Source organism: Mirounga angustirostris, unplaced genomic scaffold (assembly GCF_029215605.1).
Source record: "Mirounga angustirostris isolate CCGP_5_RB_7025 unplaced genomic scaffold, mMirAng1.0.hap1 SCAF_12, whole genome shotgun sequence".
In the NCBI taxonomy this organism is placed as follows: Eukaryota; Metazoa; Chordata; class Mammalia; order Carnivora; family Phocidae; genus Mirounga; species Mirounga angustirostris.
Window position 1 is genome coordinate 16,415,113 of NW_026991720.1, and position 21,673 is coordinate 16,436,785.

A 21,673-nucleotide genomic window follows, 5' to 3' on the forward strand; every position below is an offset into this window, starting at 1 on the left:
GTAATTAAGAGGCAGGAACAATATTGTGGCCTCCTGGCTGGGTTCTTTTTTTTTTGGTCCCTTGATGGAAATAAATTATTCCTTTAAATATCTGTTCCAGCTCACTATCCACTGCATATATTTTTCATTTTCACAAGTAAAACTACAAAAACATCCCTCAGATACAGGAGGCAGGGTGTCTTGTGACTAACTCACCATGAAGCACTTTGTGTATTTATTATGGGCTCAGTATTATACTACATTCATGCCTTCTATATTATCCAAACACTGTCTCACCGAACTTTATCATGGAAACTGAATATGTTTGGGGTGTGGGGGAGACCAAGAAATATTATCTTTCATCTAATCAGAAAGCACATTCCTTAGATACAGCAGCTGCGATTCAATAAACAGGCCTCATAGGCACGTGCCTGCACAAAGACCAGCGGAATGGGCCCTAATCCTCATGTCTGCTGAGTTTCAGGTGTTGACAGTGACCTCAACTAACTGCAAGGAAATGTCTCTCCCAACTGGAACAACCTACTAGCCAATGGATTCTGTAATAGGATTAAATGTGACCAGAACTCATAAAAATGGCAAAATAGGAAAAATATTAATAATAAGAGTGATGAATGATGGCATTTTAAGCCAAGTTTAGGTGTACATCATGGAGTGAGGGGGAGAACAAAGAACCCAAATGTTCTCTGAGGCTTCTCAGTGATTCTGAACTCTCTACAGCTTCTCAAATGAGAGCTTCTCTTCCAGTCCTAACTCACATTCTTCTATTGTACTCAGAATTTCGTCTTATTCAAGTGAATTCTGGGACAACCTTCTATACCCAATTTGACAAGAGCACTTAGCCCAGTTGTCTAAATGTATTCTATTGGATTCTGGCATACTATTAAAACTCTATTCCTGTATTTATGATAATTTTAACAGCAAAGGAGCCTGGACGGCTCAGTTGGTTAAGTGTCTACCTTTGGCACAGGTCATGATCCCAGGGTCCATGGATGGAGTCTCACGTTTGCCCCCTGAGCAGGGAGCCTGTTTCTCCCTCTTCCTCTGCTCTCTCTCTTTCAAATAAATAAAATCTTTAAAAAATAATAATAAATAAATAATTTTAACAACAAAGACATACCTCTCCCAAGCACTTTCTGTAGGTGTTAGAAAGGTCTTCCAAACAATGCATCTTGTCAAAGTGTGATGTCCGCAGCCACCATGAGGTAAGGACTAAGCTGAGTAAAAAGCCAAGGATATGCAAGGTTCTACCATCTATGGAACTGAATCAGGAGAGGAGCAAGTGAGAACCAGTAACAAGGTTTCATAAGGTGGTACCAAGAACAATAGGTACAATGTAGGGTAGAAGCAAAAATTGAAAGTAGGAAAGATACCTGATTTGGACATGGGTGGCATGAGGATTAAACTGGATAGACTGATTTCATGATACTGTCCTGGCTCTCCTCCCCTCGTTCTATAATCTGTCACCTGTTTTGTGGTCCAAAGACTTCCTAGGTCAGCATGACCTATGTGAGTTCAAGCATGTAGGAGTAATAGTCCATGAAAACTCGTGATTGTGGACAGAGACTTGGGGGGAATTATCTGAAAATAATGCCTTTATCCAGGTACATAGTCCCAAACTTAACCCCTGGGAGTACATTCTCTTCACTTTTGTATGATTCTGAAGATTCCAGTGATTCATTGACTTTTCAGTCCCACGTTCTTCTACTTCTGTAGACACTGCTCTATGATTCTTGGTTGGTCTTATTTGCATTCCTCCATTCTCAGGTTAGTTCTCTCCCTGGCTTTCATAGCACTTCCTCTAAGTTCCTAGTTTTTATTTATTTATTTTTGTTGTACCAGTGACTATACTCTTGACTCTCCATCTGTGTTGCATGAACAAGTCCAGCTTACCCTTCGTCAGCTCTTTCTGTTGACATCTCTCTGTTGTCTCACCTACAACTGGATAAAAATATCAATAGTTTCTGCCAGCTTTAGTTCCAGTAAGACTTCAGGTTCTGCATGGGGACATTATCATGTAATAGTGATAAGACAGTCTTGCTAACCATTCTGTTGAGGCAGTGTAAATCAAGTGGGTAAAACTCTCCAGGAGAATAGCAGTTGAAAGTTATGAGGGGCGTTTGTTTATTGAGTTTATAGAGGAAGAAATAAAATAACATGGAGGAAAGGTTTGGAGTATGTATAGAAATGGGTTATCATAACACTGTTGATGCATAAAGATGTATCACATTGAGAAAGGTCTTAAAACAAAATATGATGAACTGTTGGCACGACAATGTCACTGAAGAAAATAGGATGAAGATTCTTAGGAAGAAGCTACAGGGACACCTATTTGTCTTGATGAAAGGATAACATGATTGTGTTGTTTTAAAATGGAATCATTTATGTGCCTGTGTGCTTGTGAAGACACTTTCTTTTTTTTTTAAATTAATTAATTTATTTTTTTAAAGATTTTATTTATTTATTTGACAGAGAAAGACACAGCGAGAGAGGGAACACAAACGGGGAGTGGGAGAGGGAGAAGCAGACTCCCTGCCGAGCAGGGAGCCCGATGCGGGACTCAATCCAGGGACTCCAGGATCATGACCTGAGCCGAAGGCAGTCGCTTAACCAACTGAGCCACCCAGGCGCCCGTGAAGACACTTTCAATGGAAATATGGAAGTGTTGACCAGATAATAATTACAAGCAAGCGGTGTAAAATATTCTGCATGAGAGATTTTATAACATGACTTTTGCCCAGCTTCACTGAGGTATCGTTTATATAAAATGAAATCCATCCATTTCGAGTGAACAGTTAGATCAATGTTGGTAATGAGAGACAGTCCTGAAGTCAGAGCCAAAATCATAACACCTAACAATGAGCTGTAGGTTTGTCATAGACGTCCTTTATCAGAATGCAGAAGTTTCCTTCTAGTTCTAGCTTGCTAAGAGTTGTCATCACAAATGGAAGTTGAATTTGTTCAAATGCATTTCTGCATCTTTTGGGAGTATCAGACATTTTCTCCTTTTTTGGTTTGTTAGTATGGTGAGTTGCATTGATGGAGCCTTTGAATTATAAACTCTTGCATTCATGGGATAAGCTCCACTTGATCATGATGTTATCATATTTTTATATATTATTAGACTCAATTTATTAAATTTTTTGCATTTATGCTCATAAAGAATATTTATTTGTACTTCTCTTACAATGTCTGTGTAGTTTGGTTATCAGGATAATATTGATATTATAGAATCAGTTTGGGAGGTGTTATTGGCTGGATGTTTGTGTCCTCCCCCCCACAGATTCATATGTTGAAGCCCTAACCCCCAGTGTGATGGTATTTGGAGATGGTGTCTGTGGGAGGTAATTAGGGTTACATAAGGTCACGAGGGTAGGGTCCTCATGATGAAATTCATGCCCTTACAAGAAGAGAGACCAGAGATCTTGCACTAGTGGGCTTTCTCTCTCTCTCCCCGACGCATGCACAATGAGATGCTGTCAACCTACAAGCCAAGAGGAGAGGACTCAGAATGAAGCCTACCTTGCCAGCACCTTGACCTTGGAATTTTAGCCTCCAGATCTGTGAAAAATAAGTATCTGTTATTTAAGCCACCCTGTCTATGGTATTTTTTATGGCGGCCTGAGCAGACTAAGACAGGGGGCATCCTGTCACTTCAGCTTTCTGGAAGAGTTTGTATGGAATGAATATTTCTTTCTGAAATGACTGGTTGACTTCCCCAGTGAAGCCATCTAGGCCTGGGGTTTTCCTAGTTAAAAAAAAATTTTTTTTTTACCTACAAGTTTAACTACTCTGTTCCTGTTTTGCTCCCCTTCCAATGTGACTTCCATTTCTATAACAAGTGCTTTTTCTCTCTTTTATTTTTTCCTCTGAGATTTGAAAGCTAAATTTTTATCTCCTTATTTCATCTGTTATTTGAGAGCTCAGGTGTGTTGAGTTCTTTTTTCTCCAAGGCAATTGTTTCTTTATTTCTTAATTTTTTTTAAATTTCAGTATCTTAAACAAATTCTTTTTGTTTGTGAAAAACCACTGGTCTACACTTTTCAGATGCCTGGCAATATACCTCTCTCTTTTTTTATATATTTCTTTTTTCTTTTATTCTGAGTCTGATGGGCATGTAAGATCATCCATTTTTGGTTTCTTCTCACTTCTAAATGGAGATTGCCCTTTGTGAGGAATGGTTATAGATGTCTAATGGTAGAGGGGCTCATGGGTGGCTCAGTCAGCTAAGCTTTGACTCTTGATTTCAGCTCAGGTCATGATCTCAGGGTAGTGAGACTGAGCCCCCAGTTGGGCTCTGTGCTCAGCAGGGAGTCTGATTGAGATTCTCCCTTCCCTTCTGCCCTTCCCCACGCTGTTTATGCTACCTCTCTCTCTCTAAAATAAATACATAAACCTTTAAAAAAATGTAGTGGTAGAAAACAGGAAGACTGACATCTTAGAACACACATTCATCCTCAATCTCATGTTGCTCCAGATACATGTGCTGCTCCAGGCTAGCAATAATTTTTCCTCACTTGTGGTGAAGCCACTCATATAGGAGGTATTTTATGTGATCACTTGGCATTGATTTACCATCTACTGACCAAGATCAGCAAACTCAGACCTTCCTGCCTCTCACTTTTTGTTCTGTTTTACCACAGTATTAGCTCACTAAGATTGACCTAGAAAAATATTATCTCTGTAGGTTTCTATTTATTCTTCTGTCTCTTCTGCTAATATGCTGTGTTAATAAGAGCTTAGCAACCACCCAGCCTGCTCTTCTAAACAGGGAATACATGATTTGGCCATTCTTTGCTATCATATTCATTCAGTAAGTGTTGAACATTCATTATCACTCTTATGGTGCAAGAACGCACAGAATCTTGCCAGCACAGCCAGAATTTGCTTTCCCACCTCTTGGCCATGTTTGTACTTAAGATGAAAAATTTGGTGAGAAAGCATTCCAAGCAGAGGTAATAATCAATTCAAAATCTGTGAGGTAAGGTTGAGCTTCTTGTGTATTAAGGACGAGCAAAAAAGCCAGTGGAACAGGGACCATGCAGTGTGCTCTGCTGTAAGGTAGAGATATGCTAAGATCTGTTCTGAGTCCTCTCTTGGCCTCTTCCATCAGCCTGGTCTGATTTTCACTGGACTCAGCAACTCAGCACTGTGCTTTGTACTAGTGTTGGTTTTCTAACTTTATTTTTTAACTATAGTGCCCAATCTAGGGTCCAGCTTTTCCCCTGCAAGCAGATGCCTCTAGCCAATTCTGTACCAACCACAGTTTGAAGCTTCTTCCTTTCACGATTCCTCCTTATGGTTTTCACTCTGAGTTTTTTGAAGAAAAAAGATTTACAAAATTGTGTTTGTTGTTTGTTTTTGTTTTTTAGAAATAGTTCCATGTGGTCTCCAGTTAAGGGGGAAAAAATGTCAGTTTGATTTTCTCTGCCTCTGGATTTGCTAGCAATATTCCTTAGAATTTACCACTTTTCTGAGTTTGATCAAGTCAGTGTAGCACAGCTGATCAGATCTGCTGATGCCAGTTGCAGGAGGAGGAAGAAGGTGGAGGAGTAGGAGACCTAAATTTGTCTGGTCCCAGGAATTCATCCAGATAGGTATCAAACCATTCTGAACACCTACAAACTCAAGAGGAGATCAAAGAAAAGAACAGCTGCAACTCTCTCTTAAAAAAAAACTGACCACTTTCTAGAAGGTCTCTTCTGATTTGTTTAGTGTATATTTTTCTGGGGTCATTGTTACCTTGTCAGCATTTTATTCTCTCATGCATCTATTCTCCTCTGGACAAAACGACAAGACGGAAAAACTCACCTCAAAAAAAAGAACAAGAGACAGTACTGACTGCCAGGGACCTAATCAATACGGACATTAGTAAGATGTCAGAACTAGAATTCAGAATGACAATTATAAAGATACTAGCTGGGCTTGAAAAAAGCATGGAAGTTATTAGAGAAACCCTTTCTGGAGAAATAAAAGAACTAAAATCTAACCAAGTCGAAATAAAAAAGGCTATTAATGAGGTGCAATAAAAAATGGAGGCTCTAACTGCTAGGATAAATTAGGCAGAAGAGAGAAATAGTGATATAGAAGACCAAATGACAGAGAATAAAGAAGCTGAGAAAAAGAGAGAAAAACAACTACTGGATCACGAGGGCAGAATTCGAGAGATAAGTGATACCATAAGATGAAACAATATTAGAATAATTGGGATCCCAGAAGAAGAAAGAGAGAGAGGGGCAGAAGGTATATTGGAGCAAATTATAGCAGAGAACTTCCCTAATTTGGGGAAGGAAACAGGCATCAAAATCCAGGAGGCACAGAGAACCCCTCTCAAAATCAATAAAAATAGGTCAACACCTGGACATCTAATAGTAAAACTTACAAGTCTCAGAGACAAAGAGAAAATCCTGAAAACAGATTGGGACAAGAGGTCTGTAACCAACAATGGTAGAAACATTAGACTGGCAACAGATGTATCCAGGCCAGAAAGGACTGGCATGATATATTCAGAGCACCAAACAAGAAAAATATACAGCCAAGAATACTATATCCAGCCAGGCTGTCATTGAAAATAGAAGGGGAGGGCGCCTGGGTGGCTCAGTTGGTTAAGCGACTGCCTTCGGCTCAGGTCATGATCCTGGAGTCCCGGGATCGAGTCCCGCATCAGGCTCCCTGCTCTGCAGGAAGTCTGCTCCTCCCTCTGACCCTCCCCCCTCTCATGTGCTCTCTCTCTCATTCTCTCTCTCTCAAATAAATAAATAAAAAAAATCTTAAAAAAAAAAAAAAGAAAATAGAAGGGGAGATAAAAAGCTCTCAGGACAAACAAAAACTAAAAGAATCTGCAAACACAAAACCAGCCCTACAAGAAATATTGAAAGGGGTCCTCTAAGGAAGGAGAGAGCCTAAAAGTGACAAAGACCAGAAAGGAACAGAGACAATATACAAAAACAGTCACCGTACAGGAAATACAATGGCACTAAATTCATATCTTTCAATAGTTACCCTGAATGTAAATGGGCTAAATGCCCCAATCAAAAGACACAGGGTATCAGACTGGATAAAAAAACAAGACCCATCGATATGCTGTCTGCAAGAGACTCATTATAGACCCAAAGACACCTCCAGATTGAAAATCATTTACCTTGCTAATGGACATCAAAAGAAAGCTGGGGTGGCAATCCTTATATCAGACAAATAGATTTTAAACCAAGGACTATAATAAGAGATGAGGAAGGGCACTATATCATACTTAAAGAATCTATCCAACAAGAAGATCTAACAATTGTAAATATCTACGCCCCTAACTAGAACTCAGTCACAGAGGAAAGTCGGAAAGAATTCAAATACATGGAGGCTAAAGAGCATCCTACCAAAGAATGAATGGTTCAACCAGGAAATTAAAGAAGAATTTAAAAAATTCATGGAAACCAATGAAAATGAAAACACAACTGTTCAAAATCTTTGGGATGCAGCAAAGGCAGTCCTAAGAGGAAAGTATATAGCAATACAAGCCTTTCTCAAGAAACAAGAAAGGTCTCAATTAATAACAAAAGCAAAGAAACACATCGACAACAATACAATAATAGTAGGGGACTTTAACACCCCCCTCACTGAAATGGACAGATCATCTAAGGAAAAGATCAACAAGGAAATAAAGACTTTAAATGACACACTGGACCAAAGGGACTTCACAGATATATTCAGAACATACCATCCCAAAGCAACAGAATACACATTCTTCTCTAGTGCCCATGGAACATTCTCCAGAATAGATCACATCCTAGGTCACAAATCACATCTCCACCAGTACCAAAAGACTGGGATCATTCCCTGCATATTTTCAGACCACAGTGCTTTGAAACTAGAACTCAGTCACAAGAGGAAAGTCAGAAAGAACTCAAATACATGGAGGCTAAAGAGCATCCTCTGAAGGATGAATGGGTCAACCAGGAAATTAAAGAAGAATTTAAAAAATTCATGGAAACCAATGACAATGAAAACACAACTGTTCAAAATCTTTGGGATACAGCAAAGGCAGTCCTACGAGGAAAGTATATAGCAATACAAGCCTTTCTCAAGAAACAAGAAAGGTCTCAAATACACAACCTAACCCTACACCTAAAGGAGCTGGAGAAAGAACAGCAAATAAAACCTAAACCCAGCAGGAGAAGAGAAATAGTAAAGATCAGAGCAGAAATCAATGAAATAGAAACCAAAAGAACAGTAGAACAGATCAATGAAACTAGGAGCTGGTTCTTTGAAAGAATTAGTAAGATTGATAAGCCCCTGGCCAGACTTATCAAAAAGAAAAGAGAAATGACCCAAATAAATAAAATCATGAATGAAAGTGGACAGATCACAACACCAAAGAAACACAAACAATTGTAAGAACATATTGTGAGCAACTATATGCCAGCAAATTAGATAATCTGGAAGAAATGGATGCATTCCTAGAGATGTATCAACTACCAAAACTGAGCTAGGAAGAAACAGAAAACCTGAACAGACCCATAACCACTAAGGAAATTGAAGCAGTCATCAAAAATCTCCCAACAAACAAGAGCCCAGGGCCAGATGGCTTCCCAGGGGAATTTTACCAAACATTTAAAGAAGACTTAATACCTATCCTTCTGAAACTGTTCCAAAAAATAGAAATGGAAGGAAAACTTCCAAACTCATTTTATGAGGCCAGCATCACCTTGATCCCCAAATCAGACAAAGACCCCATCAAAAAGGAGAATTACAGACCAATATCCCTGATGAACATGGATGCAAGAATTCTCACCAAAATACTAGCCAATAGGATCCAACAGTACATTAAAAGGATTATTCACCACGACCAAGTGGGATTTATTCCTGGCCTGCAAGGTTGGTTCAACATCTGCAAATCACTCAATGTGATACATTAATAAAAGAAAGAACAAGAACCATATGATGCTCTCAATAGATGCAGAAAAAGCATTTGACAAAGTACAGCATCCTTTCTTGAATAAAACTCTTCAGAGTGTAGGGATAGAGGGTACATACCCCAATATCATAAAAGCCATCTATGAAAAACCCACAGCGAACATCATTCTCCATGGGGAAAAACTGAGAGCTTTCCCCCTAAGTCAGGAACATAGCAGGGATGTCCGTTATCACCACTGCTATTCAACATAGTACTAGAAGTCCTAGTCACAGCAATCAGACAACAAAAAGAAATAAAAGGCATCTGAATCAGCAAAGAGGAAGTCAAACTCTCACTGTCTGCAGATGATATACTTTATGTGGAAAACCCAAAAAACTCCACCCCAAAACTGCTAGAACTCATACAGGAATTCAGTAAAGTGGCAGGATATAAAATCAGTGCACAGAAGTCAGTTGCATTTATATACACCAACAACAAGACAGAAGAAAGAGAAATTAGAGTCGATCCCATTTACAATTACACCCCAAACCATAAGATATCTAGGAATAACTCTAACCAAAGAGGTAAAGAATCTGTACTCAGAAAACTATAAAATATTCATGAAAGAAATAGAGGAAGAAACAAAGAAATGGAAAAACGTTCCATGCTCATGCATTGGAAGAACAAATATTGTGAAGATGTCAATGCTACCTAGAGCAATCTACACATTCAACGCAATCCCTATCAAAATACCATCAGCTTTTTTCAAAGAAATGAAACAAATAATCCTAAAATTTGTCTGGAACCAGAAAAGACCCCAAATAGCCAGAGGAATGTTGAAAAAGAAAAGCAAAGCCGGTGGCATCACAATTCCGGACTTCAAGCTCTATTACAAAGCTGTAATCATCAAGACAGTATGGTACTGGCACAAAAACAGACACATAGATCAATGGAACAGAATAGAGAGCCCAGAAATAGACCCTCAACTCTATGGTCAACTAATCTTCAACAAAGCAGGAAAGAATGTCCAATGGAAAAAAGGCAAGTCTCTTCAACAAATGGTGTTGGGAAAATTGGACCGCCACATGCAGAAGAATGAAACTGGACCATTTCCTTACACCACACACAAAAATAGACTCAAAATAGAAAGACCTAAATGTGACACAGGAATCCATCAAAATCCTAGAGAAGAACACAGGCAGCAACCACTTCAACCTCAGCCACATCAACTTCTTCCTAGAAACATCGCCAAAGGCAAGGGAAGCAAGGGCAAAAATGAACTACTGGGACTTCATCAAGATAAAAAGCTTTTGCACAGCAAAAGAAACAGTCAACAAAACCAAAAGACAATCGACAGAATGGGAGAGGATATTTGCAAATGACATATCAGATAAAGGGCTAGTATCCAAAATCTATAAAGAACTTACCAAACTCAACACCCAACAAATAATCCAGTCAAGAAATGGGCAGAAGACATGAACAGACATTTCTGCAAAGAAGACATCCAAATGGCAAACAGACACATGAAAAAGTGCTCAATATCACTCGGCATCAGGGAAATCCAAATCAAAACCTCAATGAAGTACCACCTCATACCAGTCAGAATGGCTAAAATTAACAAGTCAGGAAATGACAGATGTTGGTGGGGATGCAGAGAAAGGGGAGCCCTCCTACACTGTTGGTGGGAAGGCAAGCTGGTGCAGCCACTGTGGAAAACAGTATGGAGGTTCCTCAAAAAGTTGAAAATAGAGCTACCATACGATCCAGCAATTGCACTACTGGGTGTTTACCCCAAAGATACAAATGTAGTGATCCGAAGGGGTATGTGCACCCCAATGTATATAGCAGCAATGTCCACAATAGCCAAACTGTGGAAAGAGCCAAGATGTCCATCAACAGATGAATGGATAAAGAAGCTGTGTATATATACAATGGAATATTATGCAGACATCAAAAGGAACAAAATCTTGCCATTTGCAACAAGGTGGATGGAACTAGAGGGTATTATGCTAAGTGAAATAAGTCAATCAGAGAAAGACATGTATCATATGATCTCACTGATACGAGGAATTCTTAATCTCAGGAAACAAACTGAGGGTTGCTGGAGTGGTGGGGGGTGCGAGGGATGGGGTGGCTGGGTGATAGACATTGGGGAGCGTATGTGCTACGGTGAGTGCTGTGAATTGTGTAAGACTGATGAATCACAAACCTGTACCTCTGAAACAAATAGTACATTATATGTTAAAAAAAAAAGAAGAAGAAGATAGTAGGAAGGGAAAAATGAAGGGGGGGAAATCGGAATGGGAGATGAACCATGAGAGACTATGGACTCTGAAAAACAAACTGAGGGTTTTGGGGGGGGGCTGGGGGGATGGGTTAACCTGGTGATGGGTATTAAAGAGGGCACGTATTGAATGGAGCACTGGGTGTTATACACAAACAATGAATCATGGAATACTACATCCAAAACTAATGATGTAATGTATGGTGATTAACATAACATAATAAAATAAAATTAAAAAAAAAAGATTTGGTGATGCTGACCCATGCTTAACAAATCTCACACAAAACATAAAAGCAGAATGCTGATTTACTAAATTTCACTGAGAATTATGACCATAAAGGGACAGAATGTTCCCATCTCCGTAGTTGATGCATTTTTTTCCCCTTGTGAGCAAGCTTCATAGAAAGATAATCTATTAGAGGAAATTCAATGAGGATGAATCAAAATAAAATGAGTTAGGTATGATGTTGAGAATGTTTGGTGTTATCAGGCCTAACGCCTTGATGCTCCCATCTCTACAACAGGACCCCATCTATCAGAAAGACCAAACGCTCATATTAGCCTGAGGGTTTCAGCACGGTCAGAGCTAGAACAATCTCAGCCAACATTTGCATCGAATTCTTTTTCCCCATGCCTCTTCAACTAAAAAAAAGTTAATACATATAGTAGACATCATGATAATTTCTCCTGTTCTTTTCATCTTCCAGACATTTGGTAATACTGCATCTTCCCACCTGTTGGCATTAGACATAAGCATTTATGGTTCCCTTTAGCCAATTAATTGAGAGTGAAAACCACTAAGAGCCAGCATGTGACTTGCAACCTTCCCCTTCCCCTGCCAGAGTGATCAGTGATGCCTTCTTCATCCTGTCTCCAAGTGAAAATGATGTGGAGAAGAGTCTCAACCAATATCACATCATAAGCAAGACATAAAACTTTCTTATTTTAAACCACTAATATTTGGGGATTGTTCGCTACCACAGCAAAATTAGGCTCATGTTGACTGATACAAATACTGGTACCTTGTCATAGGGAGTGCCATAAAACAACCTTAAATATGTGGTTTTGGGTTCATGGGTTATATGGCAGATCATGAGGACAATTTATCATAGACTAAAAGAGTGAGGGTCAGAATTACTCGGTGGCTAAATTTTTGGTAAAAGCAACAACTACTTAACAGGCACAATGAGGCATTCATACAGGCTCTAAGTATCCGTGGCTAAGTACAGAAAGAGAAAGAGGCAAGGGGAAGAGAAAGCCAAGAAACAATCAGTAAGATTTGTGACTCAAAAGAAACTTGGGGGGCGCCTGGGTGGCTCAGTCAGTTAAGCATCTGCTTTTGGCTCAGGTCATGATCTCAGGGTCCTGGGATGGAGCCCCACGTCCAGCTCCCTGCTCATCGAAGTCTGCTTTGCCCTCTTCGTATGCCCCTCCCCCTACGTTCTCTCTCTCTCTCTCTTTCTCTCAGGTAAATAAATAAAATCTTAATAATTTTTTTGAAAAAGAAACTTGGGTATAGTCATTGCTCATAGAGCTGGCTGCAATAAGATAGAAAATCCAAAAATATGTTTTAGAGAACTGTGCTGTCAAAAGAATCAACAGCCTAGACTAAAATAAACCACGACTGTTTGATACTTACAAAGATCCTGGGGCTCCCAACTGTATACAGGCAAGAAGTGTCCTGAGAAAGTTGCCCAGGTTCTAAGAAGACCTCTTGCTGATGTCCAAATCAGATACAGCCAAGGAGGATAATGTAAAACAAACAAAAGATTTATACAGAGTGTGAATCCAGGGAGAAAACTGGACAAGTTAGCTACTCCCAAGGAGAACTAGAGCCTATTTAGGAGACATTTTTCCAAAGAAGACATTCAAATGGCCAACAGACATATGAAAAAGTGCTCAACATCGCTCAGCATCAGGGAAATACAAATCAAAACCTCAATGAGATATCACCTCACACCACTCAGAATGTCTAAAATTAACAAGTCAGGAAACGACAGAATTTTGCGGGGATGCAGAGAAAGGGGAACCCTCCCATACTGTTGGTGGGAATGCAAGCTGATGCAGCCACTCTGGAAAACAGTGTGGAGGTTCCTCAGAAAGTTGAAAATAGAGCTACTGTATGACCCAGCAATTGCACTACTGGGTATTTACCCCAAAGATACAAGTGTAGTGATCCGAAGGGGTATGTGCACCCCAATGTTTATAGCAGCAATGTCCACAACAGCCAAACTATGGAAAGAGCCAAGATGTCCATCGACAGATGAATGGATAAAGAAGATGTGGTGCATATATACAATGGAATATTATGCGGCCATCAAAAGGAATGAAATCTTGCCATTTGCAATGACGTGGATGGAAGTGGAGGGTATTATGCTGAGCAAAATAAGTCAATCAGAGAAAGACATGTATCATATGACCTCACTGATATGAGGAGTTCTTAATCTCAGGAAACAACCAGAGGGTTGCTGGAGTGGTGGGAGGTGGGAGGGATGGGGTGGCTGGGTGATAGACATCGGGGAGGGTATGTGCTATGGTGAGCGCTGTGAATTGTGTTAAGACTGTTGAATCACAGACCTGTACCTATGAAACAAATAATACATTGTATGTTAAAAAAAAAAAAAAGAAGAAGAAGAAGAAGATAGCAGGAAGGGAAGAATGAAGGGGGGTAAATTGGAGGGGGAGATGAACCATGAGAGACTATGGACTCTGAAAAACAAACTGAGGGTTCTAGAGGGGAAAAGGGTGGGGGGGACGGGTTAGCCTGGTGATGAGTATTAAAGAGGGCATGTACTGCATGGAGCACTGGGTGTTATATGCAAACAATGAATCATGGAACACTACATCAAAAACTAATGATGTAATGTATGGTGATTAACATAACATTAAAAAAAAAAAAAAAAGGAATCATTCCCTGCCAGGTATTGGGGAGAATCCTTACTACGTCTTTTCGGAAGCTTTTCAGAACTGCTACAGAGAAGACTGGGTTATGTGGGACTATGTGGCCCCAGTTCTTCTGCTAGAATGTTTTCTGCAGTTATCTGTCCTGGTTCCATTATTGCATATTAGATTTTGGAGACATTCATAGGCCTTCAAATTCTAGAAAAGCTGCATCCAGACCTAACATCAAGATACTGCACAAAACCACCAAATTCCTTAGAAACTCTGGGTTGTGGAATTGATGTCATGACTAGGAAGAACTTTTGCCTTGCTTCCCTTAGGTGGGCTGCATATTTTGTATGTGGATAGAGAGAGGACTAAATATTTTCTTACCAGAATTGTGAACTATGATAGTCATCAGGGCTGTTTACCAATCTTTTAGTTATTCCACTTTTCCAAGCCTGAGAGGATTGCAGTTGCCCAATCTTTTGAGGAGAGCCATGGCCATTTGACCTGGACTTGGCTAAGAAAACATGAGTAGCTATGATTTGTGTGACGTCCAGAAAATAAGTCTTTAACAGTCAGCGCACGATTTGTTATTTCCCTCTTTCCCTGGTGACTTGCCATGTTCCAGATGGTGAAAGCTCTGTCATCCTAAGACCTGTGTGACTGATGTGAGATGTGCATGGAGCATACACATTAAATGAAACTATGATGGTTTAGTCACTTAAATTTTAGGAGCACTTTTACTGTGGCGCAGCATAATACACCCTTACACAACCCAAAACTAGATCAAATAAAATAAATAAAATAGCAAATATTATAGCCTATTTTCCTCATGATCTCAACAATCCTAAACAGAATACAGGCACACCCCACTGCATTGCACTTCAAAGAGACTGCATTTTTGACAAATTGAAGGTCTGTGGCAACTCTGCATCCAGCAGGTCTATCGGCACCATTTTTTTCTTTCTTTTTTTTTTTAATTTTATTATGTTATGTTAGTCACCAATACAGTACATCATTAGTTTTTGATGTGGTGATCCACAATGCATTGTTTTCATATAATACCCAGTGCTCCATGCAGTACGTGCCCTCCTTAAAACCCATCACCAAGCTAACCCATCCCCCTACCCCCCTCCCCTCTAAAACCCTGTTTGTTTCTCAGAGTCCATAGTCTCTCATGGTTCATCTCTCCCTCCAATTCCCCCCCCTTCATTTTTCCCTTCCTTCTCCTAATGTCCTCCATGCTATTCCTTATGTTCCACAAATAAGTGAAATCATATGATAATTGACTTTCTCTGCTTGACTTATTTCACTTAGCATAATCTCCTCCAGTCCCATCCATGTTGATGTAAAAGTCGGGTATTCATCCTTTCTGATGGCTGAGTAATATTCCATTGTATATGTGGGCCACATCTTCTTTATCCATCCATCTGTTGAAGGGCATCTCGGCTCTTCCCACAGTTTGGCTATTGCGGACATTGCTGCTATGAACACTGGGGTGCATATGGCCCTTCTTTTCACTACATTTGTGTCTTTGGGGTAAATACCCAGGAGTGCAATTGCTGGGTCATAGGGTAGCTCTATTTTTAAATTTTTGAGGAACCTCCACACTGTTTTCCAAAGTGGCTGTACCAACTTGCATTCCCACCAACAGTGTAAGAGGGTTCCCTTTTCTCCACAACCTCTCCAACATTTGTTGTTTCTCTCCCTGTCCATTTTTGCCATTCTAACTGGTGTAAGGTGGTATCTCAATGTGGTTTTGATTTGAATTTCCCTGATGGCTAATGATGATGCACATTTTTTTCATGTGTCTGTTAGCCATTTGTATGTCTTCTTCAGAGAAGTGTCTTTTTATGTCTTCTGCCCACTTTTTGACTTGATTATTTGTTCTTTGGGGGTTGAGTTTGAGAAGTTCTTTATAGATCTTGGATACCAGCCCTTTATCTGTAGTATCATTTGCAAATATCTTCTCCCATTCTGTGGGTTGCCTCTTTGTTTTGTTGGCTGTTTCCTTTGCTGTGCAGAAGCTTTTTATCTTGATGAAGTCCCAGAAGTTCATTTTTGCTTTTGTTTCACTAGCATTTGGAGATGTATCTTGAAAGAAGTTGCTGTGGGCAATGTCAAAGAGGTTATTGCCTATGTTCTCCTCTAGGATTTTGATGGATTCCTGTCCCACATTGAGGTCTTTCATCCACTTTGAGTTTATCTTTGTGAATGGTGTTAGAGAATGGTCGAGGTTCATTCTTCTGCATGTGGCTGTCCAATTTTCCCAGCACCATTTATTGAAGAGACTTTTTTCCATTGCATGTTTTTTCCTGCTTTGTCAGAGATTATTTGACCATAGAGTTGAGGGTCCATATCTGGGCTCTCTATTCTGTTCCATTGGTCTATATGTCTGTTTTTGTGCCAGTACCATGCTGTCTTGGTGATCACTGCTTTGTAATATAGCTTGAAATCGGGCAACGTGATGCCCCCAGCTTTGTTTTTCTTTTTCAACATTTCCTTGGCGATTCGGGGTCTTTTCTGACTCCATACAAATTTTAGGATTGTTTGTTCCAGCACTTTGAAAAATGTCATTGGGATTTTGACTGGGATGCCATTGAAGGTATAGATGGCTCTGGGTAGCACAGACATTTTAACAATGTTTATTCTTCCGATGCATGAGCATGGAATATTTTTCCATCTTTTTGTGTCTTCTTCAATTTCTTTCATGAGTGTTTTGTAGTTCTTAGAATATAGATCCTTTACCTCTTTGGTTAGGTTTATTCTGAGGTATCTTATGGTTTTTGGTGCTATTGTAAATGGAATCGTTTCTGTAATTTCTCTTTCTATAGTTGCATTGTAGTGTATAAGAAAACTGATTTCTGTGCATTGATTTTGTATCCTGCCACATTACTGAATTGCTGTATGAATTCTAGTAATTTGGGGGTGGAGTCTTTTGGGTTTTCCACATAAAGTATCATGTCATCTGTGAAAAGAGAGAGTTTGACTTCTTTGCCAATTTGAATACCTCTTATTTCTTTTTGTTGTCTGATTTCTGTTGCTAGGACTTCTAGTACTATGTTGAACAACAGTGGTGAGAGTGGGCATCCTTGATGTGTTCCTGATCTTAAGGGAAAGGCTCTCAGCTTTTCCCCATTGAGGATGATATTCACTGTGGGTTTTTCATAGATGGATTTTATGAACTTGAGGAATGTTCCCTCTATCCCTATACTCTGAAGAGATCATCTAAGCAGAAAATCAACAAAGAAACAAGATCTTTGAATGACACACTGGACCAGATGGACCTCATAGATATATACAGAACATTCCACCTAAAACAACAGAATACTCATTCTTCTCAAGTGCACATGGAACTATTCTCCAGAATAGACACATACTGGGTCACAAATCAGGTCTCAACTGATACCAAAAGATTGAGATTATTCCCTGCATATTCTCAGACTACAATGCTTTAAAACTGGAACTCAATCACAAGAAAAAATTCGGCAGAAATTCAAACACTTGGGAGCTAAAGACCACTCTGCTCAAGAATGTGTGGGTCAACCAGGAAATCAAAGAACTTAAACAATTCATGGAAACCAATAAGAATGAAAACACATTGGTCCAAAACCTATGGGATACTGCAAAGGCAGTCCTAAGGGGGAACTATATAGCCATCCTAGCCTCACTCAAAAAAACTAGAAAAATCCTGAATTCACAAACTAACTCTACACCTTAAAGAACTAGAGAAAAAGCAACAAACGATGCCTAAGCCATGCATTAGAAGAGAAATAATTAAAATTAAAGCAGAGATCAATGAATTAGAAACCAGAAACACAGTAGATCAGATCAACAAAACTAAAAGTTGGTTCTTTGAAAGAATTAATAAGATCGATAAACCACTGGCCAGACTTATCCAAAAGAAAAGAGAAAGGACCCAAATTAATAAAATTATGAATGAAAGGGGAGAGATCACGACTAACACCAGGGAAATAGAAACAATTATTAGAAATTATTATCAACAACTATATGCCAATAAACTGAGCAATCTGGATGAAATGGAGGCCTTGCTAGAAACCTATAACCTGCCAAGACTGAAACAGGAAGAAATTGACAACCTGAATAGGCCAATAACCAGTAACGAGATTGAAGCAGTGATCAAAAACCTCCCAAAAAACAAGAGTCCAGGGCCTGATGGATTTCCTGGGGAATTCTACCAAACATTCAAAGACGAAATAATACCTATTCTACTGAAGGTGTTTCAAAAAACAGAAACAGAAGGAAAACTTCCAAACTCATTTATGAGGCCAGCATTACCTTAATCCCCAAACCAGGCAAAGACCCCATCAAAAAGGAGAATTTCAGACCGATATCGCTGATGAATATGGATTCCAAAATCCTCAACAAAATCCTAGCTAATAGGATCCAACAATACATTAAAAGGATCATCCACCACGACCAAGTGGGATTTATCCCCGGGATGCAAGGGTGGTTCAACATTTGCAAATCAATCAGTATGATAGAACACATTAATAAGAGGAGAGAGAAGAACCATATGGTCCTCTCAATTGATGCAGAAAAAGCATCTGACAAAATACAGCATCCTTTCCTAATTATCGGTGCCATTTTTTCAACAGCATTTGCTCATTTCGTCTGTCACAGTTTGGATATTCTCATGATATTTCAAACCTTTTCATTATTATTATGTTTGTTATGGTGATCTGTGATCAGTGATCACCGAAAGCTTGGATGATGATTAATGCTTTTTAGTAATAAAGTTGTTTTTTTTTTAAAGATTTTATTTATTTATTTGAGAGACAGAGAATGAGAGACAGAGAGCATGAGAGGGAGGAGGGTCAGAGGGAGAAGCAGACTCCCCGCTGAGCAGGGAGCCCGATGCGGGACTCGATCCCGGGACTCCAGGATCATGACCTGAGCCGAAGGCAGTCTCTTAACCGACTGAGCCAGCCAGGCGCCCCAGTAATAAAGTTTTTTTAAATTAAGGTATGTACATTTTTTTAGACATGCTATTTTGTATTATGTCGGCATAGTGTATAGTGTTGTGTGGTATAGCGTAAACATAACTTTTATATGCACTGGGAAATCAAAAAATTCATTTGGCTTGCTTCATTGTGATATTCACTTTACTGCAGTGGTCTGGAACCAAACCCAGAATATCTCCAAGGTATGCCTGTTTTAGCAAAAGAAACACAATTCTGTGAAAAAAGGCACTGTAAACAAGCTAGATGCAGCTCAGGAATGCAACAATATTTTAATATAAGAAAATATAAATATAATTCACTGCATTAACAGATTGTAGAAAAAGCCATATGCTCATCTTGATACAGAAAAAAATGTGATTAAAGATTCATACAATAAGCTAAAAACAGAAAGAAACTAATTTAACTTGATACAAGGTAACAACAAAACCCCCTCTATGATATGTGCAATTATGGGGAACACTGGAGTCGTTTCCCCTAGATTTAAGAACAAGAAAGGGAGTCCCAACTTTACTGCTTCTATTTAACACTGTATTAGAAGTCTGAGATCGGAATAAAATAAATAAAATAAATTAAGGGCATAAAGATTGGAAGGGAAGAAATAAAAGTGTTGTTGCATGTTACTGTTTTCATAGGAAGTTTCAGTACAAATTTTCCCCTTTAAAGGGAACATTCACTGTGACCTGGTATCTCTCTCCTTCCTACCTGCCCGACTGAACATTAGCACAGGTATACAATAATTCATATTTGCCCTGTGCATAATAGCAAAAGCCTGGGAAACAGGAAATGTCCACTGAGAGAAAATGAATAAGTTTGATACAGTCACCCACTAGAATATTATGCAGGATTGAGAATGAATAAACTCCATCTGCATACAACACAGATAAACTTTAATTATGTAATGCTGAGTAAAGAAGGTAAGCCTTAGATGAAACATATTAATAGGAGGTTCTTTATGTAAAGTTCCAAAACTAGCAAAACTCTCTCTATAAATTATGATGTAAAGTCTAACTGAATGTTAACTAACTGGAATTTAAATAAAAACTTGGGGGAAAAAGGAATAAAGTAAAAAGTGGAAAAGGTCATAAACTCAGTATTTGGTTGAAGGTTATATAAGAAGATGTGTCATGGGAGAAGCACATAGATAGATATAAGTTACTGGTAATATTTTAGTTCTTAGTTTGGGCACTGTATTCATAGGTGTTCATTATTAAGTAAAAATTTAAATAATGCCAATAAAGTTAGAGATCTATGCATGGACAAATAATGTTAGATATGGAACAAGGGCTATATTGATTTTATTCTGTACATGTGTGTATATATCTACTTAAAAACATATGTGCATTCATCATAAAATACAATAGAAAATACATTTACATACATACACACATATATAATTAGACTCTAGACAGATGGACACTCATTTTAACTCCCACATACAAGTGAATATATGTACAAATACCAAGAGGTTAACACGCATGCACAGACACAAAACCACACATATAAACATAGGTACAGAAACAGAAAATAGTGTTGTGCTTTCAAAACTATTAAAATATGAACAGGTATGGATTTGGAATGATAATTAGGCATGGGTGAATTGATGGATGGATGAAATGAAGTAAATATCTACACATAAGAGCAGTAGGTTGAAGTCAATGAAATTCTAGAAAGATATTGAAAAAGTAACAATGTTTAAGACATCAGAAATTAGAAGTGTTCTGTGTACAAAATAATCTTCATCTCTAGACATATTATAATGTATTCCATTTTCCCTACTTCTGTTTGTTTAGCTTATAAAAATCTGTGACCCCCAGCCTGGGAAGTTGTGAAATAACAATCATCACTCCACAGGTGATATCTGGCATCAGAATCATGTTGTCCAGCACTGGGATTTCCTTCAAAAGAACTGGCTTAACAGTGCAGAACTTAGAAAAACTGAAGTCTGAATTTTCTAGTACCAGAAGTTCCATCTAGTCTGAAGGTCTAAGGTAGAAATAATCAAAACTGCCAGGGAAGACTTTCTGTTGTCACTATTTACAGTGCAATATCATTGACTCTTCTCAACATATTGTTCCTTTCTCCTTTTGCTCTCTTGGCAGAAAATATCTGCAGTTATTTGAAATATAGGCATTTCATAGCATCCATGACTTGGCTTACAAACATAAACACACTGGTAAAGAAGAATCTTGTATCCACAGTCTCAAGATAACAAGTGTGTTTTGTTTCTTTTTTGTCTCTTTAATCTTTAAGATGTGAGGTGAAAACGACCTAAAAGTGTGCCTTTACATTCAGCATTAAAAAATCCACAAGGCACTGGTGCCCAGAAGTATCTAGCCCACTTTCTTTCTGAAGCATTTTAACAGAGAGAACAAAAATGAACCTTGCATCCATCTTATGAGTGATAACGCATTCTTGCCAGGAATGTAATTTATGGCATTTGGCTCACTAACACACACCCCTTACCATGATATATTTTTAACCAGTGGATTCAGTGACTCCACGTATAACTGGAAATTTCTGACAATTATCTCTTTCAGGGTAGTTCATCTTAACAATTCACATTATGAAATGAAATTAATTTTATTTTAAAATAAATACCCAAGGATGGTATTAGCTTTTCAAAAAGGATAAAAA